This window comes from Lepidochelys kempii, chromosome 9, assembly GCF_965140285.1.
Source record: "Lepidochelys kempii isolate rLepKem1 chromosome 9, rLepKem1.hap1, whole genome shotgun sequence".
In the NCBI taxonomy this organism is placed as follows: domain Eukaryota; kingdom Metazoa; phylum Chordata; order Testudines; family Cheloniidae; genus Lepidochelys; species Lepidochelys kempii.
In genome coordinates this window covers 24,528,020-24,549,676 of record NC_136388.1, presented here as the reverse complement: position 1 = coordinate 24,549,676, position 21,657 = coordinate 24,528,020, and the positions used below count along the sequence as shown (strand labels likewise).

The following is a 21,657-nucleotide window of genomic DNA, read 5'->3' as shown; positions in this document are numbered from 1 at the left end:
GGGTGAATGCTTTTGCCTTTCTCCTCTGGGAATTTAAATCCAAATCCTGATTTAGGCCAGAAGTGGAAATTAACTTGGTTGTCTCTGCTTTAGTCATTAGAGAATGTCTATAAACATCACAGAATTAGCACCATGTTCATGTCATGAAATTAGTTATGCTGGCACGAAGGCTAAAGACATATCACTGACTTGAAAGGGAAAAACACTTCAGAAGAGTGTTTTAGGCTTGGAAATTGAATGGAAGAAAACGAAGATATTCCAAGTGAAGGTTACACTTAAACCCCAGACATCTGAAATGCAGAGTAAAAGTAGCCAGATAATTCCAACCATGTCCCCACCACAATCTGAATCATCCTCCTAACACAGGGGTGGGTCTAGTAACATTGTAAGCTCTCTGGACAGGGGCCATTGCCCTGGTTCTGGTCTCTTTACATTGTTCCTGTGATGTACAGGGGACAAAAGTGGCCAGAATTTCCCACTGGGGAATATTCCTGGAGCCAGGAGGTCCCTGGGTGGCTCTGGGGTAATAGAATGGCTCTGTACCACAATCCTTAACAGCCCCTAGAGCCAGAGGCATGTGAGGAAGTGATTAGTTTGAAGGGACATGGGGATGGCGGGAGGGTTCATGCATAGAGAGCCAAGCTGCGGGCTATTGCAGCCTGGGTGTAAAATAGAACGGCCACTGTTATCTTGTGTGCCATTTCTAAATTCAGTGCAGCGAGTGCTGGAGGCATTCATGGGGTAAGCGAGAGCATAGACAGACACAGTGAGTGACTTCCTGACAAGTTTGCCCTGGGTAGCTCTTCCAGTGCCTGCCAGCAATCAGAAAAGCAGTATAAAATGGTGGAGATACATAATTCAAGGGAAACAGAAATGCACCCCTGAAAGAAGTTACTGAACAAGACTGAGATGAAATGCTTGGGCTAATGCTGTGATTCAGCATAAGTATTTTGACTTTGTGTGGTGTCCATTTTATTGCCCATGAAGAGAACAAGGTGACGGTGGGTAGACGTAGCTGAGAACAAGGATAAGGAATTGGTTAAAGGGGAGACTACAGCAGGTCATACTGAAAGGTGAACTGTCAGGCTGGAGGGAGGTTACCAGTGGAGTTTCTCAGGGATCGGTTTTGGGACCAATCTTATTCAATCTTTTTATTACTGACGTTGGCACAAAAAGTGGGAGTGTGCTAATAAAGTGTGCCGACGATACAAAGCTGGGAGGTATTGCCCATTTAGAGAAGGACTGGGATATCATACAGGAGGATCTGGATGACCTTGTAAACTGGAGTAATAGTAATAGGATGAAATTTAATAGTGAGAAGTGTAAGGTCATGCATTTAGGGATTAATAACAAGAAGCTTAGTTATAAGCTGGGGAAGCATCAATTAGAAGTAACGGAGGAGGAGAAGGACCTTGGAGTATTGGTTGACCAGAGGATGTCTATGAGCTGCCAATGTGATATGGCCGTGAAAAAAGCTAATGCGGTCTTGGGATACATCAGGCGAGGTATTTCCAGTAGAGATAAGGAGGTGTTAGTACCATTATACAAGGCACTGGTGAGACCTTACCTGGAATACTGTGTGCAGTTCTGGTTTCCCAAGTTTAAGAAGGATGAATTCAAACTGGAACAGGTACAGAGAAGAGCTACTAGGATGATCCGAGGAATGGAAAACCTGTCTTATGAAGGGAGACTCAAGGAGCTTGGCTTGTTTAGCCTAACCAAAAGAAGGTTGAGGGGAGAAATGATTATCCTTCTGATATATTTATAGAAAGCAAATACCAGAGAGGAAGAGGAATTATTTAAGCTCCGTACCAATGTGGACACAAGAACAAATGGATATAAACTGGCCATCAGGAAGTTTAGACTTGAAATTAGATGAAGGTTTCTAACCATCAGAGGAGTGACGTTCTGGAACAGCCTTCCAAGGGAAGCAGTTGGGGCAAAAGACCTATCTGGCTTCAAGATTAAACGAGATAAGTTTACGGAGGAGATGGTATGATGGGATAACATGATTTTGGCAATTTAATTGATCTTTAACTATTCATGGTAAATAGGCCCAATGGCCTGTGATGGGATGTTACATGGGGTGGGATCTGAGTGACTACAGAAAATTCTTTCTTGGGTATCTGGCTGGTGAATCTTGCCCACATGCTCAGGGTTCAGCTGATCGCCATATTTGGGGTCGGGGAGGAATTTTCCTCCAGGGCAGATTGGAAGAGACTGGGGGAGCGAGAAAGTGGAAGAGCTGTAGGGTTAAGAACACAGGCGAACTCTCCCCTGCTGGGCTCAGGAGCCTTCAAGGCCAAGGAAACAGGTAAAGCTCCTGCACAAGCTGTAAAGTTGATAGGAATGCACTTTGTAAATAAGTCACTGCATGTGTCACCTGAAGATCTCGGAATGATTTATTTGTCTGGAAAGAGGCAGGAGTGGAGCATGCCCCTGCCACGTGAACTGAGGACTAAGTCTAGTTAAGTGAATGCTGTTTCACAGGTGTAAGTCCAGAAGAAATCAGATCAGAATCTGGGTCTTTGCATGTTACTAGTGACCAGTTGTTTAGCCTCACTAATCCACAGCAGTAAACAATGTGAAAACCAGCTTCAGAAGGCACTTCTTCCTGCTCAAGACAATATGCAGGAGGCCAAACGAGAAGGGAAAAACAGACTGTCAAATGTACAAAAATAATCAGTTATTTATACTCCTGTTAGCACTTTATTGCAACTGACAGAAGAAAATCTTTCCCATCTTCAGGAAAGTGCATTTCCTCTGTTGCAGGCTTGAAGCAGATTTGTGATGACAGAATCCTCTAACACTGTGACAACAGTGTAAACAGTGCTATTTCAGCCATAAGAAGAGTATTGTTGGGTAAGGAACCTCCGGATCGGAGCTCACTTGCCAACGAGGATGGAGGGAAAAGTAAGTAGGTCTTTTATTAATTTAACTGTATCCTGTTTCAGATGTCTCTGGAAAATGTCAACTATAAAACCCTGATATTAAAATATGTTGAAATATATAGGCTTATATTTATGCACTCTTCAAGCACAATGTATACTTGGGTAACATGATCCTCTCTTTCAATAGCTTTCATTGCTTACGCAGTTACAGAATTAGTGTGAATATCTCTCTCAGCAGCATTTTAAAAAGAGCAATACAGGCAAGTAAAATCCAATGATTTCTGAGTATTGAGTGTCTCAGTGGTAGGCTGGGAGATCAAACCCAGCTCACATTAATTTGGACCAGTCTACACTGCAATGTAAGCCCAGGGTTTGTAGAAAATGAGTTAGCAGATCCCGGGTTCGCTAGCCTAGGGCTTGAGCATCTACACTCATTTGTAACCCTAGGTTAGGAATTATTGAATCCTGGGTCCCATCCTGGACCTCCAATGTCTACAATGCATTATGTGGGCTGAGTCCAACCGCCCATATCCCAGACTTCCTAGTGCCTTCCCAAAATGTGGCTGCTCTGCCGGGCCGGCTCTAGGTTTTTTGCCACCCCAAGCAAAAAAAATTTTGGCTGCCCCCCCCCGCCCCTTTTTTTGGCTTTTACACATGTACCTGCCTGTACCTGAATCGGGGTCCTGCCAAAGGAATTAACAGTATTGGAATTCACCCCAGCTTCCAGCGGCAGCCACACCCTCTGCACGTCCCCCTGAGCTGTGGCATTAGCCAGCAGGTCCCTCTCGCCGCCTGCAGCTACAGCCCCCACCTGCATGCCTGAGGGCGCCAACTAGCCAGCTCGCCCCGAGTTCCCCCACGTTAACTAGCGGCACTGCTGGCCCCACCCACCATGATAGATTTGCACCACCTTCTTTTCCCTTGCAGTCCCACCCCGCTCTGATCCTTCAGAGGCATGAGCGTGCAGGGCTCCCCCCACCAGCCACGGGTGACACTGCAGCCCCCAGCCCGGGGAACGATCCCAGGAGTAACTTGGCTGTCGTCTCCCTTCTCTCTCCCACCCTGCTCGCCTGCTGCACATGCGCTCCCCATGCAGAGAGAGACCACAGGGAAGCCTCGCCATTGCTCAGGAAGGCGGCGGGGGCAGAAAGCAATCCCTGCCCATCACAGGCTCCCTGCCGAGAGCTGTCCCCTCCCCCACTAGTGCTGCGCGCCCTTGTAGCTTTCCTCCGCCCTCCTGCTTCACCCCTTGCACAGCCACTCCCCTCTCCTCTCAGCTGCGGTGTTTCCCCCCTCCCCCAGCCTCACTCCGTCACCCCCACACATGTGCATTCCCCCACGCGACCCCCTCCACACCGAGCCTTGATTGCTCACCCTCTTCCTACAAAGAGGGGCGCCCTGTGGCTTGGCTCACCGCCAGCTAAGCGCCGTCTCCTCTACCTTGACTGTGACTTTGCCACTTGACAGTGAATCTGGACCCAAGGCGGCCTTAGCTGGTCAAAATCTCTCTCCTGATCTCGACAGAGCGACCCCCGCGGTGGGCTTTTCTGGGGGAGAAGGATGGCTGGAATGCCACCCCTGGAAATGTGCCACCCCAGCACATGCTTGCTTTGCTGGTGCCTAGAGCCGGTCCTGCTGCTCTGTTCTTTAGTTCATGGTGCAATGTGGGAAAACTTGATTGTCCACCAAACATGACTGTCCAGAGGACAAAGAAAGTCAGCTTGTGAGATTGTGGAATACTTCTGGTGGACTCCCAGAGCACGAGTCCAGTGGGGCTGTGTCCACACTGCAAAGCAATAGGGATTGAACTCTGAATCCTGCTTTGACTCAGACTCTGTGGGGTCCAGGCTGGGTCCAAGCACTGGGTTAGTGCAATTTGTGTGTTGATAGAAGGGGGATTAGGCTTGAAGCTGTATTTACCCCTTAGGGGTCCCAGAGCCTGGGCTCCAGCTCAAGCATGCCTGGACATCTACACTGCAATTGTATAGCCCTGCAGCCGGAGCCCCATGAGCCTGAGTCAGCTGACCTGGGCCAGTGGGAATTGTGCCATTGACTCCAGCGGAGCTACAATCTGTGTTACACATCTTGTTGGCCATGGTCCCAATTCTTGACATCATGAATCTGTCACCACAAGTGACACTTCTGTTGGCAGTCTCAGTGGAGAGGTCAAGAATTGGGTGGGCTTGACCGATAAACTACTCTTTGACCCTTAGAGAGAGTTCTTCCAGGTCAGGTCTGAGGAACGTTGCTGAAGTGGTGTGGGAAAGCTTACGCTTTTGTTGTCTCTGGAGCACAGTGTCACAGTTGCAGGACTAGCTGCACCTCTGTCCCCTTTGTGGTCTCTCTGAGCATGCTGCTCAGGTAACAGGCCTTGTGCCTTTTCCTCTGCTTGGGTCGAATTCCACAATTCTCCCACTTTTAGACTTCTGAGCTACAGCACACTGTACATCTACCTTTCTTACCCAGCTGTATTCACGCACCCATAGTTCTTCCCTTTGGGAGTCTGTGACCAGTGATATATGGTGCCTTTCTTACCCAGCTGTATTCACGCACCCATAGTTCTTCCCTTTGGGAGTCTGTGACCAGTGATATATGGTGATCAGACAGCCTTCTTAAACCAAAGCATCATTTATTTGAACAGGAGGACCAAAGCATTTAGAGAGAGAGGATTTTAAAACAACCAACCATCTACAAGCATGCCTATCTTACCTAAAGTGTTGTTATGCCCCGATGGTAACCTATGCAGGCCTACCTTCTCCAGACACCCAAAGGGTGTCTTTGATATAATCTGGCTTCCCTCTCACCCCAAAAAACAATTCCCTGAGCAGCCCCCTTCCTCTTGAGAGGGAGTCCCTTTTTAAACTGCTACAGTTCTTTTGATCTTCCGGCTCCCAGGCCTTGGCCCTGCTGTCAAAACCAGTCCTCTTAACACCCCTTCAGTGTTTGCTGAAAAGTGACTTTTCCTGAACCATTCTTCTTCCCTTTCTTCTTGTTTGTGCCCCCCATTAAACTAAAAATAAATTCATACAGCAGACATCCCAATAACCAAGTCAACATACAACATTCATAAATTATTACAGAGGAGCTCCAATTCCATCACACATAGATGTTTATGGATAAACAGGGGACTTCGGTCTTCCTGGTGATTATCACGGCACCTCCTGTGACCACAAAAAGGATCTGTTTTGCAGCAACTGAAATTACTATTCAAAGTTGCAAAGTAGTAAGGGCTGTGAATCTAAGGGCAGAGTGTACTGTTAGATTTGTGACTGTGGACCTATGCTCACTTCTGATTTCTTTTAACACTGCATTTGACAGAGTGCTTTTCATGGTTCATGTTCAGTCTAGCAAAGCACACTCGCTGTGGGGCCCAGTCTCAATGTGTGAAACCATGGACACGAAAGGGGGTGGGAAATGAAGATAATTCATGAATGTCTGATTCTTATAACAGCCTTGACAAATGTTCGTCCTTCACAATGGCAACGCCGTCCATAGAGAGGTGTCACAGGAGCTGGCTGAGAACACCACACACTGCATAGCAGCAAACACGCTGCCTTTTATTTCATGCTCACCAAGGCTATAAACACACTCATTCCTTTGGCTCTTGCCATATTCTGAGCCATCTGAATTGAGACACTCTAATACATGCATTGATGTGAATTTGGACACAGATGAGCAAATGTATTTATTATTAACACTGTCTGTGCCACATACAATCAGATATTTAACTGGGTCATGAACAACAGTGGAGGTCAGAATTCGGCTCTAGGACTAAGAATTCCAGTATGACAGGGTGTCAGTGTTCTTCTATATATTCCCCTGCTCACAGGTATTGGTCCTGCTGGGAGATGGTCAGTGACTACAATTGACTCACTGGGTTGCATGTATGGCTTGTTAAACTCTATCCTGAAGGTGGATTTGGAGAGGGAGCGGGAGGCCAGGTCTGGACTGTGAACAGTCCTTGCTGAAGATGTGTGCTGTTACTACAAGAAGAAGTCAGCTTGACTCCTCATGGTGCAAACATATACTTCCCCTGCATCTACTTTTACTTCTGCTTCAGTTCTTAGTCACAGGCTTGGCATTGCCTTCCTGAATAAATCTTGATTAGCAGATGAAAGGAAATCTGAGACTTCTGTGTATAGCCTTCATCCTTCCACCTCTTGTGCAAACATCTTGAGGACAAGCAGTAAGCTAGGTGTTCTGAAGCACTAGAAAGAGGCAGGGTAAAGCTCACTTCACTTCTCCTGAAACTGTAACACTGATCTAGCATGTCATGAATCATTGTAATGCTTTTTATAGTATACATGTCCTCAGGAGCCAAGTTTAATCCCGTCAATCATTCTGCTCAGGGATTCTGAAAGGGAACACAACCACTGGAAAGATCTTTTCCCTACCAGTCTGTCCTTTCCATGACAGGTGAAGTGTCCCCACCAATTTGCATTACTTATCTGTCACAGAGGAAACTGTGGTTTTGACTGGGACACTTTATTATGCTCAGTATCCTTCAGTGTGCTTTGAAGATCCATGGCCAGATGACTGTGTGTCTTATGGCTGGATCTGGGGATTTGGCAACCAGATGTTTCAGCTTATAGTCACAGGTCACCTGGATATTCTTGCTGCTGCGTTGTTTAGATTTCCTGTGCAGCTCTTGCCATGTGTGAACAGTTCACATTCCTTAGCACATTGGTAAAGCAAAGCTGTAAGATTGCTGGTCTGCGCACTTCCATCTCTGGCATTGGGGATGTGTCTGTTTAGCATAGTGAGCAAGCCTTGCCTTCAGGAACAAATGTGTGACATGAGACTGTGACTATTCCAGAGTACAGTGTCACTAGGGTTTGGTCAAGAGTTCCAAAACAAACAAAGCCTACGAGTTCTCAGGGCTAAAAGAACACTGTGTCTCTGGGTGAACATTAGGTGAAAAGTCAAATTCCAGTCTTGCATTCTGGTATCAAGCTTCAAACAACATCTCAACCATCAGGACATGACAATTGTGGAATTAGGTCAAGATAAGTCTTAACAATTTCTCCCAGCTGGCACCAAGTTAGTTTCACCCCTGACAACTTCTCTGCAGGGACTTGTACAGTCTTCTGCCTGTGAGGATTTCATAGGAGCTCAGTCCTTACACTGCTACCATCCATTCATTTCACATAGCTGGCAAGCAGCCTAGCTTGCTTTTTCCATGCTATGTCTCAACCCCAATCAAGGTCACCAATCAGGAAAAGGTTCTTTCTTTTTCAGCCCTCTTAAAAAGTGCTCCCATGGGGGAAAAGGGGATTCCCTGTTAAAAGAGCAGGCAGACGCTTGCTGACCCTACGCTGCTCCTCAGCAGCCTCTGCGCTTTCTGGCGGAGTTTCCAAAGCTGGGGAATTGGCCAAACCGCCATGCCTCACTATGTGGCAGAAAGTGGACAGCTTACTGCACCAACAGCCAGCAAAGGGAGCTCTTGTTCAAGGGTCCTCTTCTTTCACTATGACCAGAAAGTATTGGGACTGGGTAAGTTAAACCATGTGCTCAGACGCTATGGCCATGAGGGTTGTGTAAGTTCATGATGGTGGTGAACGTAACCTAGCAGCTGTTTGTTCTTGTCCTCTGATATACCCCTGCAGTTCTCAAGGATGCTAATGGAGTTTGCAAGTGAGGCAGAACTTGGCTAGTCTGTGTTCAATAAACCAAATGTGGGAGCTTTAATATCAGTGTTTCACTTTTTGAAAAATTGTAGTTAAATTCTCATAGGATAATGCTGGTTGATAGATTAATGTTTTACGGATTTATTACTGGCGTGTACCCAGGTGAGTCTTTGTACCTATACACCCATGCTTTCTGATCTTTGATCTAAACTGTTGAACTGTTATGGCCAATTAAAAAGCTGTGCTTTGTCACTCATACTTTGTTACTTATATGTCAAAATTACCCAGTGAAATTAATATATTCAAAAAGTTGCTCACATTCTAGTAACTCTTCCGTGCTGGGAGCATTTAAAAGCATGAATTTACTGGTGTTAACATTAGAAATATTCCCCCCCCCTCTCTTTTTTTTTTTTTTGGTTAACTTTGCAATGTGAGCCAGAGGTCTGTGTTTAGGGACTTGTGTTTATAACATCGCCATGACAACGTAGCACTTAATATTATTACAAGTAAGCTACAGACCATTCTCCTTTCAGATCCCCAGGCACATTTTGATTATGATCTGTAGTTCTCTGTGTGTGTGTGTGTGTGTGTGTGTGTGTGTGTGTGTGTGTGTGTGTGTAAAATAAATATCTATATAGATATAGGAAGAGCTGAATAGTAGAGTCCAGATCCACTGTGCAGATCTGAGTGGAAAATTTTGCCTTAAAGTTAACTACCAAGATTCTCAGGCCTTGGTTTATTACAAAAGAGTTGTGATTTAGTGGGACACAATCATGCCAACATTCATATACTTTTCTTTTGTTTCAATTTGTGCTAGTATCACTACATGGATTATTAATAAACCAATTTAAATCAAATTCACTATTCCTCTCATGGTTTACACTGTTACACCCTCAGTTTGGATAGTGAATCAATTTCACTTTTGTTTGGTCACTTTCATTTTCTGGCATTCAGGTATTACCAGCTGGCCTCAGTAACTGAGCTGCAAGAAAATGTGATTCCTTATATACACATTTTATTGATTGTTTTTTCTGTTTCTTTTTAAAGACGGGTTAAATGAAACAACTGACTAGATACTGAAGTAGGGGTAAGATATCTAATGCACGTTTAGGTGCAAAGAGTTATCTAGGTTGTAATTTGGGCTCACTGCAATTGCACCTGCAATTGCTTAGAAGTGCAAAATTGGAAGCATTTAAAAATAATTAGCCCTAAAAAATCCCATGATTTTAATATAACAAAGATGATGTAGAAAGTTTTTGAAGAACACACCATTCACTAACAAATTGCTCCTTCTCCTAATCCTCTTCCCCCTCCCCTCCTATAACAGCAAGGACAGCAGGCTCCCCATACTGAAGGGATGTCTCCGCTGTTGCTCGCTTTGCCCTCCTGGGAAGACCCTTTTGTATGCTTCTTCCTCCCCGTGCTCCACCCTAGGGAAGGGAATCTAATCTCACATACGCTGTACCTCCCCCATAGCCTCTCTCCAGGGGTTGTTGGATGAAGGGCAAACTATGGAGAGATTTCTCTACCTTTTAGCTAAGTAGTACATCTGAATCCATTTGCAGCACCCTATGCTATGACTTCACATCTTGGGCCAAATACACCCCAACACAGTGGGTTATGACTTCAGTGGTGTGGCCATAGTTAGCATCAAGGGTGAAGCTAGCCTCTTATCTCTACACATGGAATGTGCCGGATGCGTTGAGCATCAGCGTAAATTACATCCATTAGCATTACATTTCTTCTGCCAGTAATAACTCCAAGGATTCCAACTAATGAGTGAGTCATGACATTTCTCTCTAAAAATCTTGTGAGTTATTCCTGATCCAGATGAGTACTCTCCTACAGTTCAGTGATCTATACATATAATTTACAGCCCGTTTCTCCAAAGCAAGCTGATCTGTACTCACCTTTAAAGTGTTCAGACAGGCAACTCAAGTGACTTTAAGTGGGAAAAGACAGGATGTGGCTATGGATATTTAAATGGGGATTAAGGGCACCTCTTATGGACATTTTGCAAAGGGAAATTGAATCCATACGCAGATGTATGTGGGTGGGCTCTTAGGAAGCTTGCTATGGTGTGCTGGAACTAATTGTAGGGGACAAGCAGCTCAGTACTTGCCCATGGACTGGTTACAATTTATTCCTATCAAATAAAATATTAGTGGTCTCACCACAAATAAAACAGAGTTTCAGAAGAGACTTTCTTCCCCATGGACTTTAATAGTGGAAGATCAGGCACCAGCAGCTTGATTGTGGGAAGTGCTGAGGGTCCTAAACAGGAGCCAGGATGCTCAGCCCCTCCAAGAGTTGCTTGGCAAAGTGTGTGCCCAGCTCTCCAGTATAAAGTCTTGGGGCTCTCTTCTTAGGAAAACCTGCTCATTTCCAAAAGGAAGGAAAGAAAACAGCCTGTGAAGAAGTTTAAATATCAGCTATAAAGCCTGAAATTAAATTTAAACCACAGTTCCACTGTATATTGGAGAGCAAGTTTCTTTGAAGCGTTTGGTGTATCCATTGTTAATTTAGGTAGAAGGGAGGTTGGGAGGGCTCATTTTGCCAAATTATACCCATTCAAAATCATGGTCAGGTCTCATGAAATCCACACCTGGTTGCAGAATTGGGCTCCCAAAACTGCGCTTTCATTTTAGAAAAGCAAATTTTCTACCCATATGGCGACAAAGAACCTTGATAATGAAAACCGAATGTAACTGATGCAGTGTCGTCTTCCTAAGTCTGCAGACAGCTTGAAACAATAGCTCGGTTATTTGAATTTGCCACATTCATCTCAGTGGATTAACTCTGAAACCTAAAGATGACAGTTTTAATGTCAGTATTAACTATTTCAGTGATGATCCTTTGAGCAGAAACATCCCACTAATGTGCTTATTTCAAACTGCCTCCCCAGGTACCCAAATCTCACCCCCCCGTTTCTAAATCCCCAGCTGCCAAAACCTCTGGCTTCTTCCCCAGGAGACGTTGGGTGCTACTGTTGTGTGTTCTCACTACAGAAATCATTGACATGTCAGAAACAGACAGCATAAAAACCTGAAACTAATCTAAAATTAACACAGGCTACTGTATGGATTGTATTCATTTTCATATTTAATCTAGCAGGGACTGTCTACTACTGTTCATAGAGTGCTTAACACAAAGGGGCCTTTTTTTCAGTTGGTCCCCTACAAATAAAAATGTAATACCAATTTGGGGCCTAAATATTCTAAAAGTGGCTGGAAATTTTGGGTGCTCAGCTTGAGACACTTTAAAGGCTCCTGGTTTTTAGACATTGACTTGCAGAGGGTAAATGCTTAGTAAACCCCTTTTAAGGTGCCTCAACTTGGACACCCAAAAATGGAGGCACTTAAAATCACTAGTCGCTTGAACATATAAGCCTGCATTTAAAGGGGATCAAGCTGTTGTGGGATCTCCAGTCTGCCCCCCTGAGAACTGCAGTGTTGAGCAATCCTGCTGAGGCAAATCAGCCGGCTTGGCAGGGAGAGCACAGGAGGGGCCTTCAGCATGGTTTCACCAGCTAGTGCAGAATTCAAAACCATGGCGGTTTCAGTTGGCTCTGGCAGCAACCTGAGTTCTGAGCTGTTGTATATCTGTTTTTTCTATTTTATTCCTCTGGTAGCCCTGGAAGCAGGGGGAAGAATGACTTTCAAACAAGAATCTTTATTGTTTGCATAGCACGGACTCCCACTTAGCTAGAAAAACATGTTCTTTATTATTTCCCTTGGAAAACGATAGTTCAGATTAAAAAGAAAAATGTTTAGCAAAAGTCTGAAAGAAAGCACCACTGAATTCTCCTAGCCCTAGGCCTAGCCCTGGAGATATATTCTTAATTAAATGTCTATCAAATACAAAAGGCCTGTATAAGAAGGTATCATCGGGATGCCATTCAGCCATCAGTTCAGGGGCCAGGGAAAGCCCCCAGCACTGATGGGATGGTCCTATCAGGCAGGGGGTTTGAGCAGCAGCAGAACAAGGATAAGAGGATCAGAGTGGGGTTCTGGGCAGCTGTGTGTAGCCCTGTGCAGAGGAGCAGTTGGAGGTGAAGGGTATAGTCCTCGCATCTGCCGTTACTGTGCCAGCATATTATGGATCTGTGTGGTGATTCTTCCAGCTGAGGAAAATAGCAGGCGAGAGTGGTGGCCCTGGAGCTGGGCTGGTTCCTGCTTGTGGATTGGAGTGGATTCTCCCACCCGCCCTCACCATTCCCTATACAAAGCCAGTTTGCTGAGCTCTGTATGCGGTGGCCGTGCTGGTGAATTTCATTATAGCAGAATATGTGGAACTACCTTTGAAACGTGGTGATCTGTCACTTTAACCAGGGGCTTTTCACACAACCATGCTAGAGCTCAGGGGCCTGTGTGCTTCCACAGAAGGAGATGGCAGGGAGTGGTGTTCTTAGCAGATGAGTAAACTTGGAAATATCTCTCCAGCTGTATTTACTGGTGACTTTTCAGAGACTTTCTGCTCTGGGAAACAAAAAGGCATCTTAATTGACAGATTTGCTTCCTGAGCATATTCAGAACTGGGGACAAAACCAAGTGCCTACTGCTTTCTACTCCTGTTAGCACAGCAGAACCCACATAGCTAAACATGAGCGGGATTCGGTTCCTTCTTGTGTGTCAATAAAATACCTTAACAGGCTCCAATACTTATATATCCATGCAAATCTCCTGAAGACACATGGGGTTGCACAAGTGTCTTTTGTTAGCAGAACCTTTAGTACTGGTCATGTACAAGAAGGAAAGCCCCCAACTTGACTACTCAGCTCCCAGGTTGGCAGATGTGGGGTGGGGAGAATTTTCCTTGTAAACTCCGAATATCTGATGTGGAAATCACTGGGGACAGTAAACCTGGAACTCCACAATGCCATTTAATAGTTGATTTGCAGAGCTGTATGGCATTCTTTCTCCACACGCACTGTTCTGATTTAGGACCTTGAATGTTCCTGACCGCTTTAAAATGTGATAGTTTTCATCTCATCCCATATTGGAAAGATGGCCTAGAGGGAGTGTCTGGCTCATCTGAACCACTTGGGGGTAGCTGCATAGATTGAGATCCATTAGCCCAATGCATTCTCGCTATGCAACCTAGAGGGAGTGTCTGGCTCATCTGAACCACTTGGGGGTAGCTGCATAGATTGAGATCCATTAGCCCAATGCATTCTCGCTATGCAAAAGCAGTAGAATTTTTCAAGAAGGAAGCTTGTAGAGCAATTGCTGAACATCTTGGGTGGTGGGACAACGTGCTAGATGGTGTGTGGATAGGCTGGTACAACATAATTGCACATTTGATGTGGTCCAGTGAGTAGGACTAGACTGGAGGTTAGGAGACCTGAGTTCTATTCCTAGCTGTGCTAGCGATCTAGTGTTTGACCTTGGCTGAGTCACTTCATCTCACAGGGTCTCTGTTTCCTCTCCTGCCCTTTGTCTGTCTTGTCTATTTAGAGTGTGACACAGACTTTCTGGGACACAGACTTTCTCCCACTGGTTTGTACTTGCCTGGCACAATGCGGTCCTGATCTCTGTAGGGGTCTGCGGACACTACTGTCATACAAACACCTGGGGCTTTGCTTTCATATTGAGCAGCACGTTTTCCACATTCATAATGGGAGGGTGGTGTGCGGCATCATTTTTAGGTAATCTTCCCACTGGCATTGGAATGTGCAAGGTCAGCATCAGTACCTAGAGGACAAGTCCGGCTTAGTCAGACAGGGTGTGTGCACTTGTAAATGGCAATGATTTAAATGTGCATTGAATTTAAATTTAATAAGATTCCTGATTAATTAAATATCAACTGATTATTAAAAACAGCTTTATTGAAGATTAACCTCCCGGAAAGAGATAAGCATCAGCACTTACTAGACAACAGCTGTTCTTGATTAGGGCTGTGAGAACTTGTGAAAATCACCCTTCCTTTGCATGCAGATTCTCTTCCCAAAGAAAACTATCCTCTTAGCTCTGCTGTTTTTTTCTGCTTAACCTGGAACTCTTGTGCTGGCAACTGGGGGGCCTGTGGAAAGGCTGTGTGTGTCTGGCACAATTGCACCTCATCAGTACATATGTTCCTGATCACCTAATGGCATTCATTTAAATCAGCTGTCTGTTAAATCTGACAGTAAGAAAGGATTTGGGTACCATTAATGTAAGGTGTTGCCACATAAGGTGTTGCCAAAACTGCTCTCCCTGACTGCATACAGAGCTAGTTAGCTTATTTAGTGCACATTGGGTTAAATCCTGCCTTTAAGCTCTGTCCTGAGCTGAGGAAGAAGACCCCTTGTGCACCCAAGGGTTGTGGAAGAAGTCATGACAGAAAGTCATTAGCTGCAGGAGTCCCAGGGTGAACACAGTACGTAGGGGGTCTTGATGCTTCCTAAGGGTACCAAGCGTTGTGAGGCACCTCCCAAATACCTGCCCTTGTGTGAAGAAGCTGTGTCTATGCCTGCCAGATGTCAGCGTCCCAATTCCACTGGCCACAGGCAACACAAGCCCTCCCCCTGGGCCTACGCAACCTGCCTCTTTGCAGGTTAGCAATAGGCACACCCAAGCCCTCTGAGAATCTCCCTGGAGTGTCCAGACCCTGGTCCAGTAGTTGCTTACAGTAGCCACAGATTTGCTGCTTCCAAAGAAGCCATACGCCCCAGCTTGCCAGTTCTATCACCAATCACTGCTCCACTTAGCACACAGCACTGAGATATGCTTGCAGTGAAAACAAGTAAAAGTTTATTTTAACAAAGTATAGATATTCAAGTAGTAACAAGTAGAAGTATTGGGAAATCATAACACACATTCTAGAACCTAGACACACTTAACTAGACATTTTCCTTCTTAGAGAGCAATGCTCACCCAAAGTCCTTGGCTGTAATCTTCTGTTCATGGGCTGGGAGTCAGGAGTACTATGTGTTGTTCCTAGCTCTGCCACTAACCTGCTGTTTAACCTTGGCTGAGTCACTTTATCTCACCAGACACCCCCCTCCCACCCTTCATCTGTCTTATGTATTTAAACTGTAATTTCTTTGGGGCTGGGACTCTCTCTCACCGTGTTTGTACGTGCCTGGCATAATGGGGTCCTGGTCTCTCATAGTGTCAGTTTGCCTCTTCAGTGAAAGAACCCAAGTGTCTGTCTGTCTATCCCCAGGTATATAAAAATAAGTCCATCGTCTTTATATATCAACAGGATACATCCATCCCCCCACAACCAGTGATGGTTGTTTTCCCCTGTATACTCCTTTCTTGTAGATTTTGCAATTTCTTAATCAGCATCTGGTTTAGTATGCAAACAGGCACATGGTGTGAGGCAACAATGACCAGACAGGGAGATAAGCATCTGTTATCCCCTACCTGAAAGGAACCTGTCTGAGGCATGTCTCCTGCTGGTTACCTGCCTTCAGAACATAATTCTTCATATAGACACACAACTCCTTAAATATTATCTGTACACACATTTTGCAATGATTGACAACCAGTGAGCTACCAGCTCTCGGTAGAGACCCCATATGCCACCCTTTACTGAATTATTATGCTTATATCCAACCCAGGGGATCCCTGTAAAACCCTGTGCATTCCCTATGCCCTTTGCCAGTTGGCATCAAGAGGTTTCTGGATCATGCTACACCTGCAGAAAAGGGGAAGCTCATATTTCCCTGCCAGCAAAGCCATGGCCCTGCTCTATCCACATGCTCCCTCTAGACCCGCTAATGCCCTCAACAGTACTAATGGGACAACTTGTGCCCCCCGCCCCCATCCTACTAGCAAAACTCTGGTTGCCTCCTGTGTGAGTGGGCTGAGTGTCTCTTTATGCCCTTTGTACCCAATGTGCACGCAGTGCCCCATAACAAGCCAGTCATAGTTCGGGTCTCTGCTACTAACAGATCAAATTGTGGGGTCTTCACTCACACCAGTAAGCAGTTACTCACATGAGTGGTTTCACTGAAGTCAGTGGGACTACTCATGTGAGTAACTGCTCAGAAATGCAAGGAACGAGCCCAAGGCCAACCCTTCTAGTTGTGGAATGCAAAGATAATTGAGCTTTGTAGAGTCCAAGGGCCAATCCTGCATTCTTTTGAGCACCCAAGTCCCCCATCCACAGGGAATTCAAGTTCAGGCCCCCATCAGCTGTATAATCAGAGAACCAATGTAATCCAGTGCAAGACAAAAATATCCACAGCTGGCTCAGATAAATCACTTTGTACCATAATTGTTCTCCTGCAGATTGCACATGATGCATTGCTTACCCATCTACACACAGTTTTTGGTGAACAGTGCTCATAGGGCAAAACTGAAATGGGGTATTACCAAAGAGTTGTCAAAACAGCTCCGAAGTTGAGCTACATGTATATGGATTAGTTCTGTCTCCAGCCTGCTTAAATTATAGCCTGCATACCTGCAATTTTTGGTTAATGGTTCTAATGTATTTTTGTGCACAGGCATTAGAGCACCAAGGCTTCCGCTAGCACCGCATGCTGATGCTTTGTTCTCAGAGACTGATTTACCCTTCCAAAGCAGGCCTCTAAAAACAACCTGTGGCCTGTTATGCACAAGGCCTCTTGCGGCCTTTCTATGGCGCTGTCATACAGGGGTATGACATCAGCATGCGGGGGTGGAGTGGGGGAAACAAGCTACTTAGCCTGGAAGCTCCATAGAAAATAGTTGTGGTGAGGAATCAATGAGGTGTGTTCAACCGTGTTCAGCACTTCGTGATGCCCTGTATCAGGTTAGAATGAATTGCATTGTATTGGGCCAAATTTTGAAATACAGATGCCTAAAACTGTACACACAAAGCCATATTTGTGCTGGACAATTGTGCATTGGTGAAAACTTAGGCACAGAGTCACCCACTGAAGATTTTGCACAGGTGCCAAGTTCACACAACTTTCCCTGGCCAAACATGGGTAGCTGCATTTGGCACTGTGCTCCTGTTCCTAGCAGCTTTCTTTGGAAAACACAGACTTTTTTGTGAGGTTCCTTCCTATGGAAATCGCAGGAAACAATATGCTGTGAGGCACATCTGCTTGATCTCCTCCCGAATCTCATCAATTTCTCTCGGCAGGGATTTCTTCCTTTTCAAAGGTCTCCCGTCAGCACCATGTGAGATGTGGTATGGCACATCCCATTACGCAGTGCACTGTACGGTAATGCTGACTAAAGAGCATTTTTTGCCAGTCTCCTACTCATGCTTTCTATCATCCTGTAAAACTTAACACCCCTGTAGTATCTTAGCTAAAATATAAGGCAGATTTGTCTCCTTCCTGAGATGGAAAGGCCTCTGAGCTCCCATTCTTTCATCATGCAAATGTGTAGGGCAGAGGTGGGCAAACTATGGCCCACGGGCCACATAAGGCCCGCAGGACCGACCTGCCCGGCCCCAGAGCTCTTGGCCTGGGAGGCTAGCCCCCGGCCTCTCTCCCACTGTTCTCCCTCTTCTGCAGCCACACTGCCATGTGAGCAGTGGGGCTGTGAGCTCCTGCCACTCTGAGCAGCATGGTAAGGGGGTGGCGGTGGCATGCATGGGAGTGGGGGGATTGAGTAGAGGGTCCTGGGAGGCAGTCAGGGGACAGGGAGCAGGGGGCGGTTAGGAGAGGGAGGTCCCGGGGGGCAGTCAAGGGACAGGGAGCAGGGTGGGGTTGGATGGGGCAGAGGTTATGGGGTGGTCAGGGAACGGGGTGGGGGAAGAGGGGGTGTTGAATAGGGCATGGGAGTCCCGGGGGGCCTGTCAGGGGGTGGGGATGTGGATAGGTCAGGGGACAGGGAGCAGGGGGCTTGGATAGGGGGTGGGATCCCAGGGGGGCAGTTTGGGGTGGGGGTCCCAGAAGGGGGCAGTCAAGGGACAAGGATTGGGGGGGTTGGATGATTTGGGGGTTCTGAGGGGGATATTTGGGGGCGGGAAGTGGGAGGGGGTGAATAGGGGGTGGGTGGCAGGCTATTTTGGGGGCACAGCCTTCCCTACCCAGCCCTCCATACAGTTTCACACCCCGATGTGGCCCTCAGGCCAAAAAGTTTGCCCACCCCTGGTCTACGGCCAGATTCTAATCTCTGTTGTGTGTCTTGTATTGCAGCATGACTTTAAACAAAACACCCTCCTGTGTCCCGGAAGCATGGACAATCGCTGACTTTTATTAGCTACTCAGCAAACTGGCTCTAAATTAGGTTTAATTAAAACTGTTGTATTGAAGGGATCTGTTCAATTTGTAGTCACTTCTTGGTTGTGACTCATATAGTCTCAAGGAGAATCTAAGATGAAAATAAGAGTCACATAGGGCCAAATTCTATTTAAGTGAATAGTCCCACTGAAAGCTGGGTACTATGAGTAAAGAGAGAAGGATTTGGTCTATAAATCATAAATTCCAAGGTCAGAAGGGATCCCTGAGATAATTTAGTCTAGTCTGACCTCCTGTATTACATGGGCCATGGAACTTCCCCCAAATGATTCTTAGAGCAGATCTTTTAGAAAAACATCCAATCTTGATTTTAAAATTATCAGTGATGGAGAATCCACCATGGCCTTTGGTAAATTGTTCCAGTATCTAACTCTTGTTGTTAAAAATGTATGTCTTATTTCCAGTCTGAATTTGTCTAGCTCAACTTCCAGCCATTGAATCGTGTCATACCTTTTTTCTGCTAGACTGAAGAGCCAGTTATTAGATATTATAGACAGTAATCAAGTCACCCCTTAAACTTAAAGAGAAGGTTGAGAACCCCGATTTAGTTTTTTTTGCTGGGACCCTCTGACAATTTCAGATGACCCCCTTACACCCCCATTCCATGCCACCCTTACATCTCCACTCTCCGGCTGCCCAGCTCTGAAGGCAGTGCAGAAGTAAGGGTGACAATACCACAACCCCCCTACAATAGGCTTGTGATCTCCTTTTGGATTGGGACCCCCAGTCTGAGAAATGCTGAGCTAAATAGATTGACTATCACTATAACACGTTTTCTAATCCTTTAATAATTCTTGGGACTCTCCTCTGAACCCTCTCCAATTTATCACCATCCTTCTTGAACTGTGGGAACCAGAACCAGATACAGTATTCCAGAAGCCTCCTTTCCACTGGCAAATACAGTGGTAAAATAACCTCTTTATTCCTATTTGAGATTCCCCTGTTCATGCATCCTAGGATTGCATAGCTCTTTTGGCCACAGCATCATGCTGGGAGCTCATGTTCAGATGATTATCTACCAAGACCCCCCCCAAATCTTTTTCAGAGTCACTGCTTCCCAGGATAGTTCCCCATCCTGTAAGTATGGCCTTTTCCCCCCAGATGTATATATTTACATTTAGCCATATTAAAACACATACTGTTTGCTTGCACCCAGTTTACCAAGAGATGCAGGTCACTCTGAATCAGTGACCTGTCCTCTTTGTGATTTACCACTCCATTTTTTGTGTCCTCTGTAAGCTTTAGAAGTATAAATTCATAAGTATACATGAATGATGTGCATCATTCTGCTCCAGCCAGAAAGCTGAGAGCTTGCTCTTTCCAGCACTTTGCTTTGGGTAGAATACCCACATATGAAGAAGTTAGAGACACCCCTTTCTGAGATTATGTTTAACCAAGTTTTGGCTTGCACGCCCCATAGCTGAAGCCTGAGGAACTCGAGTAGCAATGTGGCTAATAAAATCTAAGCTGGCATTTTGTGAATAGGAAATAAGGGATATGAAGAATCGCCCCCAAAAGTAATCAAGGCAATTCTAAAAATTCCCTGTGATGGGAGAGTAAAATGTATCAAAAAAATTACATAAAAGTGGAGTCAATGAGCCCTTCCTCTCTTTTGTGACTCATAACACTTACGGGTAAATGGCCCTCATTGTCTGAAACAAGTCATACTGTTTCTTACCCCTGACAAATCCAATAGTTCTATTATAAAGACGTGTAGCAATTTGCTGCTGGTGAGAAATGTTAATGTAACAGATGCTGTTTTATGTAGGTGTTTGCATTCTCTAATATTACTGTCACCCTGTCCTTCCTCACCACCTGTCCTTTGGGGATTACTCATCCTGTTGGTAAATGAACACTTTTACCTGCAGAGTGGGTGGTAGTGTTCCGCAGAACCCTTGCATGTCAGCATCAATCCGCTTCCTGTGGGGAAGCTCCCAGGTACATGAGGCCGGAGCAGAGGTACATCTTTTGCCTCATATTCCTGGTACAGCAGGAAGCATTTAACAGACCTGTATCTGACTGGAATGTAGGTAGTTTGTTATGGCATTCAATGTGTTGCAGTTTAAAAGGTGACACTACTGACATCTTTTAGGCCATGTCTACCCTAGCACTTATGTCGACAAAACTTTTGTTGCTCAGGGGTGTGAAAAGACACCCCAGGAGTGACGTAAGTTTTGCTGGCATAAGCGCTTGTGTGCACAGTGCTATGTTGACACCATACGATTGTAAGTACAGGGCCTTACATACACTTGGGCATACATGTTACAGTCCAGCTAGTATATGTGGATTGCCCAAAACCTATTTTGTGTCCTGTCATGCCTGAGCAGACAGCTCTGTGTGGACTAGGAAAACAGGGTGTTTCTGAAAGAGTTCTAGCGAACATGTTTTCAGACAAAATTCAACACTTTTAAAAGCATATTAGCTTGTCCATACAGTCATTCATGATCAGCTAACAATGTTTTTACTAGTCTAGCTTGGGCTAGTGAGGTGTGATGGTAGCAGATACTGAGAGCTTTACGAGACACGCCCCATCTCCAAATGCTGACATGTACAGACAGATAAATAAGACACGTGAAACAAGGAGCTGTGATACACAATCGGGAAAGATGGTCTCATGTCATCACTCAGGGAACAAGAGTTCCATTTCTACCTATCGTCTCAAGGTGACTGATTAGGGAGGTAACAGAACTGGACGCTGTGGCTCTAGCCCACAGGGGAGTGGAAGGAATGTTTAGGAGAATGAAAGACACAGTCTCAGTCTCATCCATCACCTCCCTCATACTACCTGTGGGAGCAAAGAGCTTTTCCTTCCCATCTGAACTGCTTCAGAAGAATGACAGGCTGCTAGTAACTTCTCTGGAAAAGGTTTAGGACGAGTAAGCACATTTTTCTAACAATTTTTGCTGAGGACAGCGTTGGCTTCACCTCTGAAGCATGCATAGCAGCCAACATTTGACTCCTTTTTGTTTTTCCT

General features: G+C 45.5%; 1 protein-coding gene across 1 annotated transcript in view; it reads left to right on the top strand.

Annotated features, from left to right (window-relative positions):
* Positions 1-2,525: 2,525 nt before the first annotated feature.
* Positions 2,526-21,657, top strand: part of LEKR1 (leucine, glutamate and lysine rich 1) — a 185,215-nt gene continuing 166,083 nt past the window's right edge. The window contains exon 1 of the mRNA XM_073359602.1: positions 2,526-2,913. The gene's annotated coding sequence lies outside the window, so the exon portion shown is untranslated. The remainder of the gene's footprint in view (positions 2,914-21,657) is intronic.